Source organism: Lycorma delicatula, chromosome 1 (genome assembly GCF_047948215.1).
Source record: "Lycorma delicatula isolate Av1 chromosome 1, ASM4794821v1, whole genome shotgun sequence".
Lineage (NCBI taxonomy): Eukaryota > Metazoa > Arthropoda > Insecta > Hemiptera > Fulgoridae > Lycorma > Lycorma delicatula.
This window is the reverse complement of record NC_134455.1, coordinates 203,933,286-203,954,883: the sequence shown is the minus strand read 5'-3', so window position 1 is coordinate 203,954,883 and position 21,598 is coordinate 203,933,286. Positions and strand designations below refer to the sequence as shown.

At 33.9% G+C, this 21,598-nt stretch overlaps 1 protein-coding gene across 1 annotated transcript in view; it reads left to right on the top strand.

Moving 5' to 3' along the window:
• LOC142318249 (putative G-protein coupled receptor No18) overlaps positions 1 to 21,598 on the top strand; it is a 318,921-nt gene that overhangs the window by 52,309 nt on the left and 245,014 nt on the right. The gene's annotated exons all lie outside the window — the stretch shown is intronic.

The window sequence follows — 21,598 nt, the reverse complement described above, 5'->3', positions numbered from 1 at the left end:
TGAGATTAAGGAGATTAACGAAGTTGTAGTCAAAATAAAGAAATATCTTAGATTTTCTTCAATAATCTGCAGATGAATTTTAGAAATAAATGTAAATATCGCTCATTAGCAAAGAAATGAATGAGAAAAAACAAACAAGATCACTCTTGATTTTTTATCCTAATTTTGACGCTAGTAATTGACCTTAAAACTAACGGCAAATATTTAATACGTTAGATAGGATGATTCTTATTATTTTATTTTTTTTAAATTAATTAATCTTTTGCTAGGAAGCCAATTATACTTATTTTGTACTAAAGGTAGTTAGCGGCTACCTTAATTTTATTCTTTTAATTGGACTTTATTTTTAATTTTCCTCATTCGATGTTTTCTTTTTCATTCACTGTTGAATTTTCAACAGTGAGTTGTATCTTGTAGCTTCATTTAATTATAACTTTAACAATACATGTCGAAAACCATAATTTTTTGGTTTAATAATAAATCAAACGAAAACTATAAATAAAAATTAAACCAAGCCAACTTAAAAAAAAATAAAACCACGTAAATGTAATACAAAACTCATATAAAACTCTAAAATAAAATCCTTTTAATAGCATCCAGAAAAGAGGGACTCCACATAAATAAATCTCCCTCAAAATAATTGGTCACCAATGATACTGATCATACGAATATTCAGTTTCTAAAAAAATTAAAATATGATTCGTGCATAATTCAACCGGATAAAAACTCAACCTTTCGATTAATTGAACCAGATAATCGAATAACAGTGGCATTCTTAACACAACTACGGATTATTGTTCATCATACTATGTAATTCAATCATAGGCAATCCCCTCCACAGGAGTAAAAATAGATGCAATACACAATTTCATAAAATAATATTTTATGACATTTACAAACAAATTAAACTGATCGAGCGAGCCATATTCGTTATTGCCAAAAACAGCATTTATTTGTGGATATGTACAAGTTAAATAGCTATGTATCATTGAAAAGATTAGCTTGAACAATATCTGTTCAACAGCTGGACCGAGTTAGTTTGTTATGACACGGTAAAACTCATAAATGGCATTAAAGCACATGTATCAATACGGATACCGCTCAATTTTAGAACACAATAAAGTACACCAGTTGATAATTTTTAGGTAGAATATGTATGGGCTATTTAGTATATAAACGAATGAATTGATGTAGACCAAAAACTAACAATAATTTAATCGTTAAGTTTTGATTACATCAATTAATTTTTTTTTTCTCTCCTACGCAATCAGACAATGTATTCTATCTACAAATGTCAGTAAGAATTTTCTTTCCATTAGGTTGTGTAATCGTTAATGATTTGAATAAACATTCTGAAATCGTTGACTGCCAATCGAGTTCTTAGTTTAACTATTATTTTATCTTTCCGTTCTAACTAAATATAAATTTTAAAATTGATGTTAAATTATTTTTGAATGCACAGAACGCCGGACGAACACTTTTAGCGTTTTTGCGATCGGCGTTACGCAGTGGCATTTGGCTTAATTTTTTATTTAAAAATCCTGATTATTCATTTAAAAGGATATAATATCCTTAATTATACTCTGCTAAATAAGTATTTATAAAAATTAAAACTAGTATACAATAAAACTGCTTATTACTAGAGTTGGATGAAAGAAGGATGGGCGTTATGAAACATCTTAATTATTAAGGCTAACGGACGGATGATTCATTTAAATTATCAACGATTCGTTAGGACGCGTTTATGTGGCTTTTACAGAAGGTAAAGAGCGGTGGCTTCCGTGTTCCTAAGATTTTTCTAGTTTAAAAATTTTGCTTTGGGCTATTTAAAAGATAGATTTTATGAATCAAATCTTATTACGTCGATGAATTGAAAGCAAATATTCAACAATAAATCGATGGCATTGAGAGCAACGTTTTGCGTCAGGTGTTGTTCTTAATATGATCACTCGGCCACAAAAGTACATCACTGCGTTCGACGCTCATTCAATATTCTTTGTAAAAATATGTAAATATTTATTAATGTAGATATAGAATTTATGTTTTCACTTTTTAATTTCATTTACAAAATGTTACATGTCACAACTGTATTTAATCTGTAGCGGTTCGGTTTTAATTTCCTCACCACCATATATATGATAATTAATTACACACCAAATATACGATATTTGCAACATTATTATAACTAAACTTATAAATTTAGTTAGTACATTTCGTTGAATAATATTATAAATGGTGTGGTAGGAATGTTGTCAAATAGAGGGAGACATCAAAGTAAAACTGAAAGGAAGACTAAAACGAACTCTTATGTGTTCAACGTTCATCTAGCTGAGTCCGTGCAGTGGCTCGTGGGTATACAAAACAAGTTAATGATATTGTATTTATTCATATAGTAGATAATGTATTCATTTCACTGAGAAGGGAATGTTCTTTGTTAATAATTAGGTATACTGACAAAGCGTAAATAGGGGTTGATTAAATTTTTTTCAAATGAATTTTTATTTGCATTAATTTATCTTTCTATTTAACCACTCAGAATTTATAGAGGCATCTTTTAATATCTGCTATGTTTTTTATTCCTTAAAAAAATTATTTCAATACGATTGCTGGAGAAGATTTTTTTTTTAAAAAAGCTTAATATCAACAAAATAACCATAGAAAAGGACCTAACATTTTATGAGAGAAATTATAAAAGAATTTTAATAAGATGAACTAAGTTCTTTACAAAAAAGTATTCCTAATGTTATATAACAATGAAAAAGGCCTTAAAATCTCTATTTCTATGATATATTTTAATGTAAATAATTTTTTTATTATGTTTTTTCCTTTCATTTATATATACATACATATGCTGTTATAGCGGTAGTTTATGTTCTTACTGGATCCTTTCAAGAAACGCGTAAAATATTTGCAGAAAAATTTCTGAATTCCAGCAAAGAGTATAATAATCGACTAGATTAAAAAATGGAAATTATGTAGAAATAATATACGATATTACGATACAACATGATATAAACCATATATCATTCACAAAAATGTTGTATTGTATTCATTTACAAAATGTTACATGTCGCAACTGTGTTTAATCTGCAACGGTTCGGTTTTAATTTCCTCATCAGGTAAATACTCCATACACACGATATGCAATATTTGTAACTAACATTATTATAACTAAAATCATAAATTTACGAGTAATTAGCACATTTCGTTAAATAATATTTATAAATGATGTGGTAGGAATGTTGTCAAATAGAGGGTGTTTGCAATCTTTTGTAAAATTAATTATACGTTACCCCCTGTATAGACGTGTCCTGCCACCAAAACGTAAAAAGAACCGGCCGTAATTTTATGTGTACTGCATTACTATTTTAAAATTATTAGAACTCAAAGATGGGTGGTTGTCTTTTTTCTCTAATCAAACTGTAGTAACTGTATTCCTGAAAGTAGAAGAATTAAGTTGCATCATTTCTAAAGATTCATTTCATTTGAGTTATGTATCAAAGAGAGAGAGGTAAAGAAACCAGAGCCCCTACTCTTGGATCTTGTCCTAGCACTTCTCTAGTATTGACAGACTTTCAAAAAAGGGATGTGATCAAATCGTTCATCTAACTGATAATCATACATAAGTGTCTTATGTATGATTATCATACATAAGTTGTCCTATTGTGTCGCTTTAAAAGGTTAATTTTAAATCATGGTCATAATTTTTGTTACAAATTATAGTACAAAATTACCGTAAAGTAAACTTCATCATAGAGATTAATATACAGTAACAAAATATCTTGTAGGGTGTAATAAAATATTCTTTTCCATTAAAAGCTGTTAAAAATAAAATATGGTTATAGAGGTAAAAATAATCTAGGGATTAAAAACAAATATTAATATTTATCCCATTTATGAATGCTTGACAGCGGTACTTAGAGCAATTTCGTTTATTAAACACTTCCATCATAAAGCAGAGTAGGTACCAACATTACAGAACATCAGTTAAACTAATGTTTGTGTTCACTTAGGTAACAGAATATGAAGAAAATAATAAGATGAGAGAAGACTCACTTTTATGTGATAATCTCATATTGCTTCTCATCAGTTATTATTTATTACGTTAACCACCAGAATTTATTTGGTGTTTGTTTACTTCATAAAAAACCCTCACTGAAAGAAGTTCTAATTTCCTATTTCATATCAATTTTTCTTAAAACGAAATACAGTAACAAACTTTCTCAATGTGTTTTTAGCTGGAATAACTAATAAGTTTTCTGGTTTTATTTTTTTGTTACACTCCTCTAATTAATGATATCACAAAATTTATTAAAAAGTTTATATATAAAAATATATATATATATAAATTAATAAATAAATAAAAAATCTGATGTGAAGCCACATGACTTCCTTGTACGTCTATTAAATTATATATACACATATTTGCTGCACTTCATTTATACTTATTTCATTTAAAAGTGAGATATGATGCTCCAGTTCTTTAATAAAAGTGCAATTGCTGAAATATTAGGTCTATTTTATAGTAATAATAATAATAATAAAGGGACTAATAAGTTCTTTTATTATATATTTCTTGCAAATCTTACATGGATCTTATACTGGTTTTTAAATTATTATGATGTTACCATCAAAAAAATGAAAACAAAAACGAAACAGGAGAAGGTTACTAAATTTTATAGCAATATTTTTTATAAAGTAGATTGAAACATATACATAAATAAGCATAATACGATTCTTAATTATAATTTCCAGTTAATATTAAATAATCAAATGTTTCACCAAATCTGATGTGAACACCACATGACTTCCTTGTAAGCCTATTATATTACATATACACATTTTTAAAAGTACATAAAATTTTGTTTCACTAATAACATCTGATTTTTTCATATTTCTTTATTTTTATTGCTATTATTGAATTATTATTTATTGTAATTTTTTTTATTACAATCAAAGGTTAATAATTATTAATAAATTAATATATTTAAATTAAAACAAAAGTTGGAAATAAAGTCGAATTCGAACCGATTTGCCTTCCTCTTGTAAGATCCAGATACTTCATTAATTAAAATTTTATTTGGCTATACCTCTGGAACCAATGAAAATAAGTACACTTTGATACATTGTTGAAAAGCTCTCAATGAGGGTTTATTATTGCTGTTACAAAAACTCCAAAATCCAAATCTTTTGGAGTTCGGAATTTTTTGGTTTCTTTTGGTCCAGTCGATTGCAATCAAAAGGGTGGTGCACAATTAGATGTTAAAAGAGTGCGAATTTCAAAATTTCAACACCCTACGACTAATCGTTTTTGAGTTATGCGAGATACATACGTACATACAGACGTCACGCCGAAATTAGTCAAAATGGATTCAGGGTTGGTCAAAATGAATATTTCGCTGAAATCTGAAAACCGAAAGTTTTCACGATCACAATAATTCCTTTACTTCGTACAAAGAAGTAAAAATAAATTAAATACGGCATTTAAAAAAAAAAAAACTTACAGTTAATACTACTCAATATTTATATTTTTATCATTTGATCAAGAAGAAATTTAATGTAATTGATAGAGGTTTTCATAGTCTTTTTGTTAAAAATTATATCTAAGAATGAAATCCTTTTTTATTTTTTAATTGTATTCTTTAAATTTTATATAGGAAACCGCTTATTTTTTATACCACAGTAACTTAACAATTTCAGTAAAATTGATTATTTAATATGTAATATGTAAATTTAGGTATCGCTAATAATAAGGTAAAATTTCCAACAGTGTAGCTGTCTGATGTAAATCTATTATTTATATAATATTAAAAACTTTACTGCCCTGTTGAGGTTTATGTACAATTAAGCGACAATAGAATATCTAAGTTTATTGGTTAAAAATAACAAAAGGAAGATTGTGTTGTGTTTGGTGATGACAAGTAACTACATCGTAATATATAACACGAGCGTTAGTCGTTGAATGTAAGCTTGCATTAATATCGGTTCTATATTAACATGCGATTGTTGAGGTGAAATGAAATGAATTATACTCGTAATTATTAAAATATACCTGGATAAAATTTTCGTTAATTAGTAAAAATTAGTATATTTTCACGAAGGGCGTCCTTAGTAATGTAAATCTAAGATATATTTTAATAACCAATACTGTAAATATATTAACAGTTACAGTGCAACGTTATAGTTGTAGGACCAGTTTTTAATTGAATCTGTTTTGACTGTTTTAAGCCACTTTTTGATTGTACTTGTTAACTAATTAATATTACAATCAGTCGCTATACATAGCATTATACCATTTATATTTATGGTAATTTATACATTTCTTTTTTATATGTGCACATGAGCCGTATTAATTTTCGTTCTCAACTTTATTCTTCAATTAATGAAGGTTTTAGATGCAAAATAGCTTAAGGAAAAATTATAGGATACCGATAGCATTCCGAAAGCTATCCTCAAAATCATTAGTAGTTGATATGAGCCCAATTATCTCAGTAAACGGTGTTGGACGCCATACTGAGAACGTCCTGATCCCAGAATGAACACTAAATTTTATTTTCATGTAGAGTTTACAGTTCTGCTCAACTTCACACTTTCAATTTGGTTAAGTTACAACAGTTTCTTAAATTAACATTTCCTGTCAATGTTTTTTCTCACGGCATACGCTCCCTAGCTGATGTATTCGCTTTTCAAACTAACAAAAACTGAATTTTTAAATTTAGGAATTCTTTTTTCAATCCCTTCGGGATTGTTATTCACATTAATCTTGTTTAATTTTCTTAAAGATCCTTGAAGGAATGCATATAACGAATTTCAACTTTCTAGTCATTCCGAAAATGAAAAATTTAGTAATGGGTGAATGGTGAAAGAGGACTTTCCTGGTCATATAAATATAGTTTTTACGTATCAGAAATATGTTATTAGCGAATTAAATGGTTCAGGATTTTCCGGAATTTAAACTAGAAATTTGAAACCGCTTTATCTAGTTCCTCATTTGTATAGACTTAGGTTTCATTCGTGTTATTTAAATTCACTATTAATGATAAACATTAATTTTCATTTAAAATAGGACTTTTAAAATAGAAATTAAAAAATTCAAAGATCTTCGGCTTCAGTCTGATTCACACTCGGCTCCTGACGGTTCAGCGGCTTTATACATAGTATATAAGCAGGCCTCGTACTTCATTCAAGTAGTCCTCTTCCAGTCTTCTACGAGTCTACTGCAAGTATCCAAGGACTCAACAACTCTTCTTTCACTCATTACATATTACATGTATTATTGCAGTAAATTTACATAAAGATTCATATATGTTATATATAACATATATTCGTATAATGATATATATATATATATATATATATATATATATATGAATGATATTTACAATTACATTGGCAGTATCTGGAGTATTAGCTATCTACCATTGACTGCTGAGAATTTACTAACAACTTGAAATACTATCCCACCTTAGAATTTGAGAAAACATTCTTTAACTTGGTAATCTCAGTGACAACCGATATGACTATCGGTTTTTAAATATCTATTCTTTGCTATCACAGAATGCAGCTGAGGGGATGGACTATTGCTATCAACTAACACGTTTTCCAATTAGTGGACAGTAATGTTGACTTCAAAAATTATCATTCCACGAGTAATTCGGTAATTAAATGTAGTTCCAATAAATTTTGTTACAGGTATACAAATGCATAATTTAAATACATTAATAAAATAATTGTATTTATTTTAAATCTACATATGTTCGAAAAATCAATATAGATATACTTTGGCAATTCTCTAATACCAAAGAAACCAATTTTTCAGATCTTAAAAAACTGCGGAAAAATTAAAAACTTCTACAAAATACATTGAAATTGAATAATGAAACGTGCATTTTCATGAAAAAATTAATAAGCGGTCATAAATTCTCACCAGAATTTTTAAATATAACATAATAATTAAATTACAACATATTATATATTATAAAAATAAAATTTTAAAATAAATTGTATAGACTAAATTCACCTGGGAGTATTTTCCTGGTTAATACTACAATGATAACTTGATTAATTAAAACTATTCTTTGAAATCCACTCGACAAATTGTTGGAAGTAAATTAGCTTAATTGGGTCCGCTGGAAACGGTTGTAGCCTTTCTTTCTAAACCTAAGGCCAAACAAATGAAGGAAAAATTAAATGCAGGATAATTTTCCAATCATAAAGAAAATCGAAGCAAAAATTTATCGTTAAATAAGAGTTGAACGGGTAATTGTTAATATTTTAAGAAACTAAAACAGCTTTTTAGTTTCATAAACTAAAGTAGCTTTTTAGAAACTTTTAACTTCCATAATGAAACTTTTGCGACCTGTTTTTTGTGAGCCGTTGTTAAGCAGTTATTATGCATGTCAGTCTCGTTTTATTATTCAAGTCAGGTTCAATCAATTACTAGACATAGCTTGTGAAGCGATCATTTAATATTCTTCAAAGAAAAAACGAATGGAACATCTTTAATTCATAAGAACCGAGCTATTATATGTAAGAAAATCAATTAAATTAAGACACAACAAATCTGACAATTTAATTTTAGATGCAAACCACTGAAATAGATTGTAAGACTTATTAAACCATATTATTGAGTTGTAAAATACACTTTTACGATTGAAAAATAATAAAATTACTTAATAAGTTCATAAAAGAATGCTTTCAGTACTTTCGTTTCGTAGGACGTTGCGAAAAATAAACTTCGCAATTGAATGCAATAATGATTTCCGGTTAAATTGTTTACTTGACCAAACAATATTGATAATTTAAAAAAAGGTTGTCTAATGTAAATGTATATTGGATTCAAAATTAAATAATAACTTAAAAGTGATGTTATGCTCATTTATCTTATTTCGTATGTAACTATTAGGACCAGTCTATAACACAGTGATCGAATCACGGTATGAAAAACTTCTTAGCACATTCAACCAATAAAACTATAATCTTGTTAGTCTGCAGTATTTTACTAAAATATACATTTAAAAAAAATTAAACAGAGCCAGAAAAAAACAAGTAATTAACGTTAAATTTCACGCATCAAGTAGAAACTTCATTTCTCTTCCGAAACAATAAATCTTTTCCTGATAATCTCATCATCCTTTTTTTGCTCGCTGAACACTTTATTAGTGAAATATGACATCATTTAAAGATATCTGAAAAGTTTATGAACTTTTTGTCCAAAAAAAAGAATATGAAATGAATATCTGTGTAATATAATTCAAGAGAACTTAAGACTGTAAGAATTATTAAGCACTGTCACATTTTAGTCTAGCAAAGTCATTTATGGATTCCAAAGCAGTGTTATTCTAATGAAAGAGTACGAAAGATATATTCTGAAATAAATTAAAAGTTTAAAAATCTTAATGAAATGTATAAACTTCAAATTTATCTTTTTGAATTTAATTAAGATTGAATTTTTGAATATAAGACCTTGTATTTATTAAATAAATGCTACACATTTTAGTAATTTTCATTTAATAGATTTACATTCTTTTCTTCCAGGTATTCTTTTGTTTTAATGTATAAATTACTATGCTGAATTAGATGATTACATAGTCATGATTTTTTTTTAGTGGGGTTCTTTTTTTCGATGAGTCGGAGCAACCCCATTTACGGACGAATAGTCGGGCTCGCTAACAGGTTCCGCAAGATGTTATAAAGAGTGCGTGTGTGTCTGCGCTCTACCAACTAAACCTCCTATCACACCGGTTCTTCTCCCCGCCGTGGCCGGACCCGCAATTAAGCATTACTCTCGCCGGGAAGTGCCTTCGAGCTCGGCGGATCCCGGGATCCCGCGCATCATCACGTCGCCCATCCACGCAAGCGCGGACGAACGACGGCTCTGCAAGAGGCGCTGTCCTTCACCACTTTGCTCTCCGGTCAAAGTCTTCGCGTCAACTGAGGGCTTTTACCACGGTTAATCTAACATCAATGCTTCTACTTCCCGCTAGTAGTCTCCTTGTATGCTAGCTTCTGACTCTTTAGTTTTTAGAATATCGCCGACAAAGCTCCTAACAGCGTTCCTTTCTGAGCGACTCTTTAGCATACCATTCTCCGGGGTCAAACCCTCCAGGTTTAGCTGACGTCTCACATGCGCCTATCTGTCACACACATAAGTGTATTCAGGAGTGTCCTCGGCTTCCCAGTGTAGGCAGTCCGAGGCATCCCTCCTGCGGAATCTATGAAGGTAGGACGCGAACCCGCCATGCTCCAAAAGATACTGGGCGAGGTAGTAGTCCAACTCGCCAAATCCCCTCCGAACCCGCGGTTCAATCCTGGGAATCAGACGTCTCGTCCAGGTTCCTCTGTGTGGAGGCATCGTCCCACATCGCTTCCCAATCCTCCAGGGACAATCTATTGACATCAGGTTTTGCCATGCCAGCATATGTTCTTGCCATTTCTTTAGCTCGTAATTGAATGGGGATTCAATTTTAAAGAAATTCAATGGGGAGTTTTAGTGGGGTTCACCTTACCTCTCTATCCACATAGTGAACACAATCATTCAACTAGCTTTCTTCAGCAGATAGAAAGGCCAAGTCGTATCTTAAAAACAAATAAATAAGATAAATAAAAAATAAATAAAGTTTGTACACTGACTATATCGTATACTTAAATTTATAAACAGCACATAAATGTAACTATTACATTTATAAATATCTCAGTGTCTTTATAGTAAGAAAAACTAGCAAAAATAACTGAAGTCCTGAAATAATACTAAATAAATTTTCTCTCCTCTTTCTACTTTCCGTGTTAATAACAGCAAGTCAATATTAGAAATAGTAGAAAATGTAATAATATTCAGTAGTGTCCCTATGACAAGCAGACTAAATAAATAAAAAATTTCTTAGAATATTCTTTTTTGGGGTGAGTCGGAGAAACCACATTTACGGGGGCAAAGTTAGAGCTTTCTAACAGGTTCCATAACATGTTATTAAAGGTGCGTATGGATACCTGCGCTCTACCGACTAAACCTCTTATCTCACCAACTTCCCTCTCGGGGATGGACCCGCAATTAAGCACTAACACAGCCCGGGATGTGTCTTTTAAAGCCGCTGTTTGTTGATCACATCCCATCATTTATCAGAGTAAGATCACGAGGCCCGACAATCGCGCCCAGCGACCCCACCCTAGAAGCCGGGTCTCAGTCGCTTAGCGCCTGTCTCAAACAGAGGCAACTCGAAAGTTGCCCCCGTCGGAACTCGGTCTTAATTGCTCCGAGGTGCCAGAGTCCCTGTGCTTCATCATTGGCTTCCACCTACACTAGTGCGGACAGACGATGACTCCACAGGGCGTGTCCAACACCCCGTCGGTACCCCGCCCAGTCACCATCGCAGATGTCCAGAAGCCACAATACTTTCCTCACAGGATGACCGAAACAAACGTTGATAGTGCTTCAAATTGGCTGCCTTATATCGGCATCCTTTACCCTTATGAGAAGTTTGCTGCCAGCGCCTTTTCGTAACGAGAGGAATGGCCAATCTCCTCCTTGGAGACTGTCTTCTTCACAGTACACAGGAGGTCTGCATACGTATGACCAGCCACCTTTACTACCACAGTTTCATTATCCAAAACAGCAGGATTGGACAGAATGACCCTGGCTGCAGAACCTATTCGCCCGCAGACAGACGTACAATACCATCTATTCATGACACGAGCCAAGTCTGCCACTTGGCAAGATGAACACCGGAGACGGCGATTCCTTCTGAATCCTCTTTAGCAAAGTCAGGGTAAAGCTGTCCTCAGTATCGGCAGCTCCCCCGCCGCTGAGTAATACAGACAGAATTTCTGGTCAGCAGGAGACGCCACATCCTTCGCCAAAACGGGCAAGCTGTCTTCGACGACATCACCCGGCGATACAGCATTAAATGACAGCTGAAGACCTGAGGAAGGCTGTGCCGCAGACAAATCAGTGAAACGGCACACATTAGCCGCTGCTACAGATAAATTATCGATACGATCCATCCGTTTCATGACTCCAGCAGACCATTGCACGGCCACTGCACCAACCACTTCTTCGCCCGTCAGCAACCTGGTCAAAATATCCCGAAGGCCACGAGCCTCCCGGAAACCCACCGGCTCCGAGGAAGAACCCGTCGTCTGGGTAGACACTTCCCTGAACGCCACAGCCGCGGACACAGCAGCAAACGCTCGCCACTCCCTCTTCGTATTTGTGGCCGCATTCGCCGAATCAGGCGCAGCATCAACCCAAACATCCCTGTATTTCTTGATATCCAACGTAGAACCACTCAATGCAGCTCAACACCGCTTAATATTTGACTCCGTGTTGGGATTACGACGAATCAGTGAGTTCAAAGTCTTAATTGAATCAAGCACTCCTTCCATTACATACCGGAAATATTCACGACGAGTGAAGGTCCTCCGACACCTTCCACTCCGAACAGGTCTCGCCATCGCTAACCTCCATTCCAGCCAACCCCACCACGTTCCTGGTCAGGCATCCCCTCCACAACACTTTCAACAGACGACTGCAAGCCCCTATTCCCAGCCCGTAGCTTATTCGGGTCCTCCTCGTCTGTGGGAGAGTCACTCAACCGCCTCTTCGTAGAAGACTCCTCTAGCGGTTGCCCCTTGTTAATATTGTGTCAAAAACTTCTCACGATGCTTTTAATAGGTGTGGGAACTTCTCAAAATCGAGCCCCCTGCCATCATAACCGCGGAAAGCTGTCGGTCCCAGTCTTAGTATATATCACCCCGTGCCGGTACTCCGTAAATTCCTTCTGGAAACCGTCTTCCCTTAAGGAACTGGAGTACCTTGGGCATCGTACATCCACCAGCAGTCGGTGTCGCCGAAGATTGAGATGAGCAACCGCCTCTCCTCTTTTACAAGTTTGCTGCCGTCGGATGAAATCCTGTTGGATCAGGTACTCCCTGCAGACTTCCCGTCCTTCAACGTGGTCCGAAGACGATCACCACCAGAAATAATTCTGTCCCGAACCGAATATCTCAAATGTGCACCAACGAAAATTTTCTAACTCAATAAAGCGAAAATTTCCAAAATCGATGTAAACACAGTAAAAGTTTTAAAGTCAATATGTAAAAAAATAGTCAGCTGTTTATAACAAACTTTCAGAAAGTGAAATCAATAAATTATTTTTTATCTGAATCACTGAATATGTAAAAACGAATGCGGGTCAATTCAAAAAGGTTAAATAAACTCACAAAAGCACAGAACTAATATATTTAATGTAAAATAACACACAATATTAGCCTTTAGCCCACGGTTGTCAGGATCAACTACCCTTGACAACCAAACTCGTACTAGACAATATTATTTTAAATTTAATCCAAAAGAAATAAATCCGAAGTCGCTCAAAACGTGACTAAAACGAGATATCACGATCGTAAACGTCTGAAACAAAAAAAATTGTTGAAAACACAATTCCATTTTTGGAACTTGTAAAACCTTAAGATTATCATTTAAGTCTCAGGAGGCGGATCTGTAAATTTATCCTCAAATCGCTATTTAAATTTCGATAGACCATCAGAACTGTTAACAGTGTAATGTTTAACTGTTTTCAAATATTACTTATCAACAAATTAAGAGAATATTATCTATACGGCTGCAGACTAGTCATTTTTATAGGAATATAAGCATATATATACTGACAAAATCTTCTGCAATCCACTTGAGAACCACAAGATTATACTTGGCTTTTGCAAAGACGAATTAAACATAAGTACAATTCTGAACCAAGAAAAACTTCAGGATTTCTCACAGATATTTCCCTTCATATATAATCTCTTTAAATTTGTAGCTCTAAATCTTAACAGAAACTTTTTCTGAGATTAGGATGGGATAAATGAATTAATTGAATTAACGAAGGAATTTACAAACAGATGGAAAGTAAAACCTTCCAGTCAAGTACGAAGCATTCCATTTGCTCATATTGAATATCCCAAATGCTCATATCCAAAAGTCAGATTACGGTAGCTCATCACTATAATATACAAATTGTTCATTTGTTTGACTCTGTGATCGTCTACTGCGGGCCCAGACGTCTTCAAAAATGGTGTTAAATTAGATTCTATTGAGTGACCTTTCAAAAAATCATGTGGTTTAGTTGATAAAAAATGCGCAACAAATTTGTAAGCATAGAAGTTTGGCCTCCTTTAGTAACTAGAAGATAGCATTAAGAAGAAGAATAGATCAGTAATTATTAATAATGAGAAAAACAAGATTATGTGAATTAATTGGATTATCCAATAAGTAATTTCATACACACGGAAAACTCCAACCTAAAACTCTATTTGAAAACAGCAGAGGTCCTCATCAATTGGAGTGATGAGGACCTGAACTGGTGAAAAAGATTTCTCCAAATTATGTAAACAGCAAAGGAAAATACGTCATAATGATCTTATTATCTTTATTAGTATACTACTCTTCAGAAGCTTAGCAATAATGTTGTGAAGATTTCAACTATCTGTGCCATTATCGGTACAAAAATGCACTTTATCACTTTATCCCAGCCTGCTCCTTTCTCTTTCTGGTGTCGTTTTAAGCAGTCGTCGTAGTTATAGTTAAGTTTAGGATAGCAATGTTTAACAGGATTAATAAATTGTTGGAAAATCATTCTTAAATAAATAGGCGAATAATATTTGTTTGGTTGCATTAATCTCTCTAATCCATTCAAATCTAAATCGCAACCCGTAATCATAAAGTTAGGTACTGAGTTCCTTAAAGAATTTTCATTTTGACCATTTACAAGGTTAAGATCTATTGAATCAATCAAGAAACTAATTATGCTTTAGATTACAAATGGAAACTTATTTTGAGACAAAACGATCCTACATTTCCAGGATATATCTGTAATGTTAAAATTTCATTTAAAAACAATATTGGATTTAAATTCATGCAGTTTTTAACCAATAAATCAAAATAACATTCAATGTCACACTGAAAGACAAAATGTGATATGTAGAGGTTAGCAACCAATAAATTTATACGACCCTAACAGGTTATTTTCACCAACACTACGGTAAACCAAAAAAGAATATCGGGTGTGAAAGCTATTTAATATATTTAATTTCGACAGTAATGAATAAAAAATAAAATGAAAAAGTAATTCAATTTTTTATTGCAACTGTTCAATCTGAGCATCTTTCGTCGCGTGCCACACATCCATCTAAACGGTAGGAGAGCTGGTCCTATTCTTAATCAGCTTGTCTGGAGTAATGGAAGCGACAGCTATTTCAATCCTGTGTTTTAAACTCGGTAAATCAATAGGTGTGGAGGCACACACATACTTTGTAAAATGCGAAAGAAAAAAAATCACATGAAGGTGATGTTGGAGGCCACCGCAACTACCTCTATCATCGGCTTCATACCAATCGATCCTGCGGTTGGGGAAAAAGTCATTAAACCGATCCCGTACAGATTTATACCAGTAAGCAGGTGAATCATATTGTTGCTAATTAAAACTCTCTGGTCTATTTTAAAGGTGAGGAAAGATGCATGTTTGTATATATCCAAATAATCAACGCCTGTTACGTTTGCTTCACCAAAAAATAAGGGCCCATAAACTATTGGTCGGGATATTCCACAGAAAAACTTTAATTTTGTGAAGTCTCTTTCGCATTTTAAGAGTTGGGGATTTTATAACCCCCAGATACGGACATTATTTATCCTAAATTTACCACCAAGATTAAATGTTCATTTATAACTAAACCCAATACGATTGCATCATGCTGCAATATTTCGATTGCGAAGTCGGCACGCGCAGCGTATTCGATAAGGTTCAAAGCCTGTAACAACTGGAAAAGATATTGATGTATATTTAAAAGTTTCCTTAAAACATTCCAAGCTATCTTCACCGGCATGTTTAGTTGGCGGTTGGCCTTCCTAAAACTTTTTTTGGAAATCTTTTATTTTTTCCTTACAGGGGCTTACAGAAAAACTCCGAAACTTTCAGCATTTTCTTCAGATACTCTGTCTTCCCGTACTCTTCCCTTTACACAGAACTTTCATAATTTCAAACTGATTTTGCCACGAAAGAATATTATTGTCACTTGAATGATCACAATTAAACGTTCTACGAATCGCACGTAGAATTGGAACTACAGATTCGTATTCAGAAAAGATGCAAAACAGATAAGGGTTTTTATTTAGGAATCGCCATTTTTTTAGTGGTGCTTTCAACTGGAAAGATAGAAAATCATTTAACAGCCATGCTTGCAACACAAATTGTCCTTTTATCTCTTTGATTTCAGCCTTAAATCAACAGTCACCTCACCCAACAGATATAACAAATAAAAACTCCGATACTCTTTTTTTGCACTCGATATTTATGGTGTTATTCCCTAATCTGATCTTCTTTAATGTATATATTAGATATAGATAACAATCACCCCTCCACATCATTTAATGGTTTAATTGTGTTAGCTGTTTCTACAGTAACCGTATCCGGAAAAAAACTCATAATAATGTATCAGTCACCCAGCCAAGCTTCTGATAAATCAACTGCTTTATAAGATTAGCCAACAAACTCTAAATGCAGTGCAGCATTCTTAATGTTGAACCCTCTGGTATATTAATACATGGAAGTGATATTTTTATGCATATCTGTTACAGGTAACTTACTTGAACAACTCCCTGCGATATACCATATTTAAAACTTAAAAATCCCAAAAAAGGTAAATAAACGGTTCTGAAGACTCACATGACAGGGGTATTGTATTTTTTTTTTGTCTTCAGTCATTTGACTGGTTTGAAGCAGCTCTCCAAGATTCCCTATCTAGTGCTAGTCGTTTCATTTCAGTATACCCTCTACATCCTACATCCCTAACAATTTGTTTTACATATTCCAAACGTGGCCTGCCTACACAATTTTTCTTAACTATTTTTTTTTTAACTATATCTTTCCAAATGCTTCTTTCTTCATCTATTTGCCGCAATACCTCTTCATTTGTCACTTTATCCACCCATCTGATTTTTAACATTCTCCTATAGCACCACATTTCAAAAGCTTCTAATCTTTTCTTCTCGGATACTCCGATTGTCCAAGTTTCACTTCCATATAAAGCGACACTCCAAACATACACTTTCAAAAATCTTTTCCTGACATTTAAATTAATTTTTGATCTAAACAAATTATATTTCTTACTGAAGGCTCGTTTAGCTTGTGCTATTCGGCATTTTATATCGCTCCTGCTTCGTCCATCTTTAGTAATTCTACCTCCCAAATAACAAAATTCTTCTACCTCCATAATCTTTTCTCCTCCTATTTTCACATTGAGTGGTCCATCTTTGTTATTTCTATTACATTTCATTACTTTTGTTTTGTTGTTGTTTATTTTCATGCGATAGTACGGCTTCTTTCTTATGTTCTTCAATTTTACTGTTGCTGTTTGGTTCCTGTACATTTTGGCAATTGTTCTTCTATCTCTGTATATGAACACTAATTTTTTTTAAAATGCTGAACATTTTATTCCAGTCTACGTTGTCGAATGCCTTTTCTACGTCTATAAACGCCAAGTATCTTGGTTTGTTTTTCTTTAATCTTCCTTCTACTATTAATCTGAGGCCTAAAATTGCTTCCCTTGCCCCTATACTTTTCCTAAAACCAAATTGGTCTTCTCCTAACACTTCCTCCACTCTCCTCTCAATTCTTCTGTATAGAATTCTATTTAAGATTATTGATGCATGACTAGTTAAACTAATTGTTCTGTATTCTTCACATTTATCTGCCCCTGCTTTCTTTGGTATCATTACTATAACACTTTTTTTGAAGTATGACGGAAATTCCCCTTTTTCATAAATATTACACACCAGTTTGTATAATCTATCAATCGCTTCCTCACCTGCACTGCGCAGTAATTCTACTGGTATTCCGTCTATTCCAGAAGCCTTTCTGCCATTTAAATCTTTTAATGCTCTCTTAAATTCAGATCTCAGAATTGTTTCTCCGATTTCATCCCACTCAACCTCCTCTTCTTCCTCTATAACACCATTTTCTAATTCATTTCCTCTGTATAACTCTAATATATTCCACCCATCTTTCGACTTTGCCTTTCGTATTATATATTGGTGTACCATCATTGTTTAACACTATTACATTTTAATTTATGTACCCCAAAATTTTCCTGTATGCTCCATCTATTTTACCAATGTTCATTTCTCTTTCCACTTCTGAACACTTTTCTTTAATCCACTCTTCTTTCGCCAGTTTGCACTTCCTGTTTATAGCATTTCTTAATTGCCGATAGTTCCTTTTACTTTCTTCATCTCTAGCATTCTTATATTTTCTACGTTCATCCATCAGCTGCAATATATCGTCTGAAACCCAAGGTTTTCTACCAGTTCTCTTTATTCCGCCTAAGTTTGCTTCTGCTGATTTAAGAATTTCCTTTTTAACATTCTCCCATTCTTCTTCTACATTTTCTAACTTATCTTTTTTACTCAGACCTCTTGCGATGTCCTCTTCAAAAATCTTCTTTACCTCCTCTTCCTCATTCTCAAGCTTCTCTAAATTCCACCGATTCATCTGACACCTTTTCTTCAGGTTTTTAAACCCCAATCTACATTTCATTATCACCAAATTATGGTCGCTATCAATGTCTGCTCCAGGGTAAGTTTTGCAGTCAACAAGTTCATTTCTAAATCTTTGCTTAACCATGATATAATCTATCTGATACCTTGCAGTATCGCCTGGCTTTTTCTAAATGTATATTCTTCTATTATGATTTTTAAATTGGGTGTTGGCAATTACTAAATTATACTTCGTGCAAAACTCTATAAGTCGGTCCCCTCTTTCATTCCTTTTGCCCAGCCCGTACTCACCCACTATATTTCCTTCCTTGTCTTTTCCAATGCTTGCATTCCAATCTCCAACTATTATTAAATTTTCATCTCCTTTTACGTGTTTAATTACTTCATCAATCTCTTCGTATACACATTCTACCTCATCATCATCATGGGCGCTTGTAGGCATATAGACGTTAACAATCGTTGTCGGTTTAGGTTTTGATTTTATCCTTATTACAATGACTCTATCGCTATGCGTCTTGAAATACTCCACTCTCCTCCCTATCTTCTTGTTCATCACAAAACCTACTCCTGCCTGCCCATTATTTGACGCTGAGTTAATTATTCTAAAGTCACCTGTCCAAAAGTCGCCTTCCTCTTCCCACCGAACCTCACTAATTCCTACTACATCCACATTTATCCTATCCATTTCCCTTTTTAAATTTTCTAGCCTACCAACCTTTTTTAAGCTTCTAACTTTCCATGCTCCGACTCGTAGAATGTTATTTTTTAGTTTTCTGGTGACCCCTTCCTTAGTAGTGCCCACCCGGAGATCCGAACGGGGGACTATTTTACCTCCGGAATATTTTACCAAGGAAGGCCATTATTGTTGTGTGAAAATGCAGAGAGCCACATTTTCTTGTAAAAAAAAAAAAACAGCTGAAGTTTTCCATTGCTTTCAGCTGCGCAGTATTCAGAGGATTGAGTGATGTTGATATGGCCGTTTAAGTCATTCTGACTCACGCCCCTAACAACTACTGAAAGAGCTGCTGCCCTCTTTCAGGAATCATTCCTTAGTCTGGCTCTCAACAGATACCTCTCCGATATGGTTGCACCTTCGGTCCAGCTACTCTGTATCCCCGAGCACTCAAGCCCCCTCACCAACGGCAAGGTCTCATGATTCATAGAGAGGGATTGTAGAGTATATAAAATGATGAAAATTATTATGAATGAAAATGATGAAATTATTATGAATGAAAATGATGAAATTATTATCATAGATGAAGGAATTATAATATTAAATTTATTCCAAAGCTTAGCACGACTAAGGTCCTTAATCGTTTAACAGTTTATCTATTTTTTTTTTTTTTTTTTTTTTACTGAATTTTTACGGCATCGACTGCTAAGGTCATTAGCCCTCGTCACATTCTTTAAAAGAAATTATTATCTCCATCAGGATCGTCATATGTAAGGGTATAAAGGGCCTTTACATTTTATTTAAAAACACAAACTTCACTTTAAACATTAAAACATGAAAGACAAGGACAATCACAAACACTTACGAGGTGTAAAGGGCCCCAATATTAAAATTTGAGATAGGTTCTCAAAAGACCATGAAATTAAAAGTAAAATTAAACTTATCAATACCATATCTTTCTTTCTTTCTTTTATGAAGATCATTTATAGTTTGTTTAAGCACCCTCGGGGCGACCAGAACCGCCATTGAGCATTATATCAGTAGTGCCAGGGTGCCGTGGCAGTTGAATCCTTCTTATATCAGGCCATAGGCATGCACGGCGTACACCCATAGCCTCGCGCCCTCAATCCACCCTTGAGGGTCCCCCATGCCATCATCGGACACACTGCTCTTGAATGCGGATGAGTCAAAATGGCCTAGGCAAGAGGGCTACCTCCCGTCACTATACGTGCTACGCTTCGAGACTCCCTTATATGTATATATAAAACTACCGCTTAGAGTATCTTTTACCACAGCTTTAAACTTCCATTTTATAGACTTTTAAGAAGTCCACTGGCGTGTAAAAATGCAACTATATTTTCTTCATTTCCATTATCCAGATCAACACTAATATTATTTGTAAGACGGAACCTCTTTCTGAGGTCCTCATATATGGTACACTCTTCTATTAGATGCTTGATTGTCAGTGTTTTATTACAAACACCGCACATTGGTCTCACTTCGCCGGTTAACATATATAAATTTGTTAATCGCGTGTGACCGATTCTAAGTCTGGTCACCGCTACTTGTTCACGGCGAGTCAACTTAAAGTCGCTTTTCCATTTATAAGGAGAAGTTTTAACTGAGTTTAATTTTGTATTTAAACTCCTCCATTCAGCGTTCCACTTGTTTTTTACTATGTTTGTTAGACGGTTTTTAACATCTGCCACTCTTACAGGAAATGTATTCAAATCATCGCAGACTGTTACCTTTCTGGCAGCGTCGTCTGCGATTTCATTACCTGTAATACCAGCATGCCCTGGAGTCCATACAAATACGCATCGCTATCCTCGTTGTTTTAGTACGTATAAATTGGACAGGATGTTTGCAATTAGGACATCCTTAATGTTCTTGTTCCGAATTGCGACGAGTGCACTTAATGAATCGGAACATATTAGCACTCTCTCTTCGCAATAGTGTTCAGTGTAGCGAAGAGCTTGCTGAATTGCAGTGAGTTCTGCCGTGTAGACACTGGCCACATCTGGCAGTCTCCAAAAGTGGGCTACTTCATTTACATATATCGAGCATCCAACACCATGTTCGGTTTTAGAACCGTCAGTATAAATTCTAATATGTTCTTCGTAACTACTGACGAATGCTAAAAATTCCTGCTGGATGATCACTGCTGGTTTATTTTTTATTTCTCCTTGAGAGAGATCCAAACTTGTATTAACCGCTGGCAAAAGCTATGGCGGTATTTCTCTAGTAGAAATTGCTAGTGTCTCTACAATAGCAATTTCATATTTTCTTCTTAATTCGTGGTACCTAATTCTGGTTGGTCTGGAATAGGTAGCACGATGTTCATATACTGCAGCCATAGGATGATTCGTAAACAATTTATTATT